The 6,376-nt window shown below is 43.8% G+C and overlaps 1 pseudogene; it reads left to right on the top strand.

The window, feature by feature from the left end:
* Positions 1-433: 433 nt before the first annotated feature.
* On the top strand, positions 434-4,065 carry LOC147621118 (calcium-transporting ATPase 8, plasma membrane-type pseudogene; annotated as a pseudogene).
* The last annotated feature ends 2,311 nt before the right edge of the window (positions 4,066-6,376 follow it).

Genomic DNA, 6,376 nt, shown 5'->3' with positions numbered 1-6,376 from the left:
CTAAGAGGGAATCCTTTAAAAAATTTCAATCACCCCCCCAAGTGTCGAAAAGCTATGCCAAATTAATCAAATCTCCAAAATCTTGAGCTGATCCAAGGTCTATCACCTTAATTTAAAGGTATATTTCCAAGAAATTAATTAAAAAATGACTTTGGGTGCCTATTTAAGATAAACCATTATTTATTGTGCATTTTTTAATACACCAAGATGGAAACCTTAGCACTAAGGTTTCCACCTTAGGGTCGTTTCCTTGCTCTACTCCAGTGCATGCCTCCTCTCAAGTCCTTTAGCCTGCAGTGTTGCTCATCCAGTATGTACCAGATCTTACGTTTGCTCTCACGAGCAGCCACCCCTAGGTTGAGATCCCCCTGTGGCACCTATCCCACACGAGTGCATGTGCACGACCAGAGAAATAAAGATCGAGCGCTCCACATAAAGAGATATGCCTATGCTACACATAGAGCTAAAGATAACTGCACAATAGAGGCAAACAGAGCGCTTCCACAGGGTATCAAGGAGAGAGACGTGTGGTCTTCTCTGCGAGAGACTGAGGGAGCAATAGCATGGTTCACATGAGAGATTTCACAGAGAGGGGATTGGATTAGAGAGAGATGTTTGGTCTTCTCTACGAGAGTGAGAGGGGGAATCTCCTGTGAGAGAGAGAGAGAGAGAGAGAGAGAGAGATTGTCATATAGGTCATCTTTGCTTTAACTCTCTCTCACTAAGAGATTTTGCATGTTGACTCTTGTTGAGTGTGTGAGATTTTGCATGGTCTTGTTGAGTGTGTGAGCAAGTGTGTATGCACGTGCCTCTGTGTGTGAAAGGGACCGTTGTTGATATAAAATTGTAGTATTCATCGTGCATTATCATGTGCTTCTTTCACTTTGCATGTCTTGAAAATTAGCCAAAATTGCTATTAGAGTTTTGAAAATAGACAAAATTGCGATTAGAGTCTCGAAAATGAGTCAAAATGAGTTTTGAAAATTAGAGTTGATTTTACCTATCTACCCTCGCTATTACATTTGAAAGGGTTGACATCGTGTGTATGTAAGGCAAAAAAAATTGTATTACTTTGAAAAGATGGATGCCATTATTATAAGATACCGTTTCTCGATCTTTTATTACTCAAAAACCATCAAGTAAACCTTTGGGTGCTTTATTTTGGATTATAAGATACCGTTACTCGATCTTTTATTACTCAAAGACCATCAGTAGAACTTTGGGTGCTTTATTTTGGATTATGTATTAGCATTCAAAAATTTCTGAGATTTTTTTTTTTTCGTGAACTTTGAGGCAAATATAATTAACGCGTCCCACCGTCATATGTTTTCATGATCTGGAGCTCGCTCCTTTTTGCAGTATAACGACAAGGCCCGAAGCGCAAAGGTGCAAAAGGTGGCGGTAGGTGATTGAACTTAGAAGCAGACAAAAGAGGTTGAGGGCTGTCATGGTTGTCGTGAGAGCTGCACGTCGTTTAAAGCTGCTTATTAAACTTGGGGTCTGCGAGATGGTCGCGGAAGCGGAAGCGGAAGCGGAACTTGGATACCGCTGCTTGCTGCAGGAGATCGAAATTATAGTTCGCACTCGGACGTGGAAAAGCTTGAACGTCTAGGTGACATCCGTGGCGTAGCTAGGCTATTGCAGCAAACTAATGTCGAGACCGGCATAAGTTTAGGTGGGGCTGATGTTGAAGAAGACGACTCTGCCAAGAGGATGCGGCAGTTCGGGAAGAATGAGTTATTATACTATCCAGGTCAAAAGTCCCAAGTGCCCCTGTGGCAATGCTTCTTCGAGGCTGGCAACGACGTCACTCTGAATCTCCTTATGCTGTCTGGGATTCTGTCGCTGGCTTTCGGAATCAGAAGTGAAGGTATACAGCAAGGCTACCGCGATGGAGTCAGCATCTTGTTTGCCGTTTTTGTGATGGTGGTCGTCACGGCTGTCAGCGACTTCCGGCAGCCTTGGCAGTTTAATAGCCTCGACAAAGAGAAAAATAACATCCAAGTGCAAGTGGTGAGAGGGGGAAAGAGAATCGGCGTGTCCATCTTCGACATCGTGGTAGGCGACATAGTGGAGCTTCGTGTTGGCGACCAGGTCCCTGCGGACGGTCTATTTTTGAGGGGGCAAGGCCTGGCGTTCAGTGAGTCTAGTATGACAGGAGAAAGCAAGCTATTTCTACCTGATACTGAGCAGAACCCCTTCTTATGGGCTGGATGCAAAGTGGAAGAAGGATGTGGCTTGATGCTGATTACTTCTGTCGGCGCCATAGACAAGGAATGGGGGCACACCATGGCCACCCTCTCCAGCGACAACGCAGAAGAAACTCCTCTTCAAGTCCGCTTGAGAAGCGTAGCTGTCGGAATTGGAGAGGTTGGCTTACTTGTGACAGTGCTTGTTCTTATAATCCTTTTGATTTTCTACTTCACTGGCCACACAGGCGATAGCTCGAAGATCGAATTTCGAGCAGGGGAAACGAGAGCTAGCCGAATTCTCAATAGCACCATCAAAATTTTCTCCATCGCTCTCGCCCTCGTGGTGGTCGCGGTGCCTGAAGGCCTTCCTCTTGCGGTCACTCTCTCTGTGGCTGATTCCACGTAGAAGATGATGGTTGACAAGGCTCTGGTGCGCCGGCTCTCTGCTTGTGAAGCAATGGGATCTGCCACTACCATCTGCGCTCACAAACGGACACCCTTACCATGAACCAGATGACAGTGGTGAAGGCATGGATTGCTGGAAGAATGATGGATGACGACCACAAACACTTAATGAGCACCACCAGCATGAAGGACCCTTGTCGGCCAGGGGTACGCAAGGCGGTGGAGCAGGCGAAGGCGGCTGGAGTGACGGTGAGAATGGTGACCGGAGATAGCTTGGTCGCCGCCAAAGCCATTGTCAGCGAATGCTCCATCCCTGGTGCAACTGGCATGCCGGTAGATGGGCCCACCTTCCGCCTCTGGGACGACAGGGAGATGTGAGAGAAGCTGCCGCGTGTAGTTGTGCTAGCTCGGGCTATGCCGTCCGACAAGCTGCGGTTGGTCAAGACTCTCCAATCCATGGGAGACGTGGTGGCAGTGACCGGCGGCGGCACCAACGACGCGCCTGCTCTGCACCAAGCCAACATCGGCCACTCCATGGGGATTGAAGGCACAGAGGTCGCCAAGCAGAGCTTTGACATCATCATCCTGGACGAGAACTTCGCATCTGTCGTGAGAGTCTTGCAATGGGGCCGCTCTGTCTACTTCAACATCCAGAAATTCGTGTATTTCCACCTCACCGTCAACATGGTGGCATTGATCGTGAGCTTCGTGGCTGCCGTCACTGCCCGTGATGTGCCATTGACGGCCCCGCAACTCCTATGGGTGAACCTCATCATGGATACGTTGGGCGCACTAGCACTGGCAACAGAGCCTCCTGCAGACGATCTCATGGCTCGACCCCCTATCCACCACGAGGAGCTGCTACTCACCAACACCATGTGGCGCAACTTGGCCTTCCAAGCGGCCTACCAAGTGGCTGTCCTGCTCACCCTGCAATTTCACGGCGAGTCCCTCTTGCACCTCCATGGGCAGCACTTATCAATCGCACCATCATCTTCAACACGTTCGTGCTGTGCCAGGTCGACTTCAACGAGGTCAACGCTCGCCAGCTCCACAAGCGCAACCTCTTCCACGGCATCCTGCGCAGCCACCTCTTCTTGGGCATCGTGGCAGCCACGCTCGTCCTCCAAGTGCTGATGGTGGAGTTCCTGCAAAAATTCGCCTCTACCATGCCCCTGAACTCGCAGCAGTGGTTGGTGTGCATCGGGCTTGCATCCTTGAGCTGGCCGATCGACTTTGTTGTGAAGTCGATCCCTATGCTCAGCACCCCTAAGCTCTCACATTGCGGAATTTTGACAAGCCCTAGCGCTGCTCAAGCTTGATTATCGTGTTGATGTAAATGTTTAGCATGTAAGTATAGTATTTCCCCCGAAAATACCCTTACTAATATTATCCTCTTTAACAAGGCTAGCATTATATTCACTCATAATAATGAAAATTTACTTGGAAATTGTTTATATTACAATAAAAATTATAATGAATACTAAATGAAGGATCACATTAAGGTACAAGAATATTAATGAAGAATGAAAACATGCTAATTTATGCATAACGAGTAGCCTCACCCATCTTCGATGTGGTTGGGCACAATTTCACTCACATACTCAAACAAAGCTCCTCCACGAAGTGGAATGTGAATATTTTCCCTTTTTATATTGGGCTATGCATCGCCCTACCGTACCCTAAGAAGGATTCTAGCGATAATCTTGATATATACATTGATCTTCCCATTGATATTGAAACATACCTTTGTCAATAGATAACGTACTCTCATGGGTAGGCGTACGGGTAGGCTTCAGAAAGCTATACATATAGTCATCATTATGACCATGCCCAATAGCTTGCAAGTCAGTAGTCTCTCGATAGCCTAAGTAAGACACAGTGATGCAATTTGGACAAAATGGGCTTGCAACCCTATGAAGATCTACCTTATAGAACCTAAGCGAAATGTATTATCCATTAAAGGATAGATCATGTATAGAGAGTTTCAATATAAACATAACCACATCAAGAATGAACCTATTACAGAAAGAAGATCCCTTATACTCACTTTTGCATGAACCATACAACACCCTCTTCTTCACAACTTCACAAAGAATAATTAGCAACAAAATATTAGAATATGTACCCGTAAAGATTTGCCATTAGGAATGAACCTATTACAAAAAGAAGATCCCTTATACTCACTTATGCATGAACAAAACAACATACCCTCTTCTTCATAACTTCACAAAGAATAATTAGCAACAAAAGATTAGAATATGTACCCGCCTCGTACCTACAAAGACTTGCTATCTCAAGGAGGTCAACCAATAATTGAGCACAGACAAGAGCTCTCCATCAAAAGAAGGGATCTACATATTTTCTTAGGTAAATAACTTTAGTATTATTATTAAAAATGCTGATAAGCTAAATACTTAGCACCTGCACATTTGTGTACCTTCAACTTGAGTAGTAGAGTCGATGACAAACATAAAAGATCATGTCATCCTAATCCTATTCAAAGTACATATGTGTCAATGTGTATACAGAGGCTAAAATAAAAAGCTTTTTAAGCACATAAAAATTTTCAAACTTAGTTCGCATCACACAGATAGCAACCAAAATAGACTGCCTATACTCTAGACTTGACGTGTACCTACTTCATACATACAACCCATAAGAACTTTGGATTTTCAAAGGCAAAGAGCTGTACAATCATACAATCACAATATTCAACCAACCTTGGTCAATAAATGTTGTATCTTCTTCGATAGGAGTATAGATTAACCTCAAAAAAGCTATATACATAGTTCTCATTACAACCATGCTCCATAGGCTCCCAATAACTACCTTTTAGTAAAAAGAACACATCAATACAAAATGGACTCTTAAAGCCTACAACCCCATCAAGCTACGATAAAATACTCACTCAAGACTAGCAAGGATCACGTCCAAAAAAGTCAAAATAAATGTAGACACATCAAGAATATACTTGTTATTATAAAACTATTTCTTATACTCATGTATGTATGTACCAAAGAACAATATCTCCTTCCATAAAGAATTAAAAAAAAGGTTAGAATATTAACTCGTAAATGTTTCCATGTCTAAGGGCTAAACCACAAAGAAAATTTTGCCATGTCTAAGAGCTCAACCAATAATTGAGTAGGAACAGGAGCTCTCCTAGAAAGGGATCTCCATAATTTCTTAGGTAAAGCACTTTAGTGTTGTTATCCAAATAAGTCTAGACTAATCCCTCGGTTCTTCCAAAACCAAACCCGAAAAAACTTCCCTCGCCTGGAAAAAGCACGGGCGATTTCTCTTGGATAATTTTACTAACATAGTCAAAAGCCTTAACTAACTGAACTGATCTAACCGAACCCGTAAGTCCCGTAGTCAGATCAAGGAAAAGATTGCACTTGGATCATAGAGACTAATACTTTTTTCCTCATTGAGAGGCACAGCCATTGATTCTTTTCCATAGAACAATTTTTATTTGGGATTTACTTCATCTATCGTACCATGACTGTAGAGCGGTTCTCTCTACCGTGCAATATAGTGCACATAGAGTACTACCGATCAACAAATGTGTTAAGAAACACAATGTCAATCCGAGGACTCCACCCGATTAGTGCATGAAGGCTTATCCCATGAGGGAGAGCTCACATACACAAACCACCACTCGACGATTCAACCATTCAACACCTCAATCAATCTCTCAATCCTTTAAATCCACTACACTAATCAAGAGAACAAGCAATGCATGGCAATCTCTTAATCCCATTCAAACATTGATT

Source organism: Cibotium barometz, chromosome 30 (assembly GCF_041138505.1).
Source record: "Cibotium barometz isolate CiBa-2024 chromosome 30, ASM4113850v1, whole genome shotgun sequence".
In the NCBI taxonomy this organism is placed as follows: domain Eukaryota; kingdom Viridiplantae; phylum Streptophyta; class Polypodiopsida; order Cyatheales; family Cibotiaceae; genus Cibotium; species Cibotium barometz.
The sequence above is the reverse complement of the archived record's forward strand: the minus strand, read 5'-3'. Positions and strand labels throughout refer to the sequence as shown.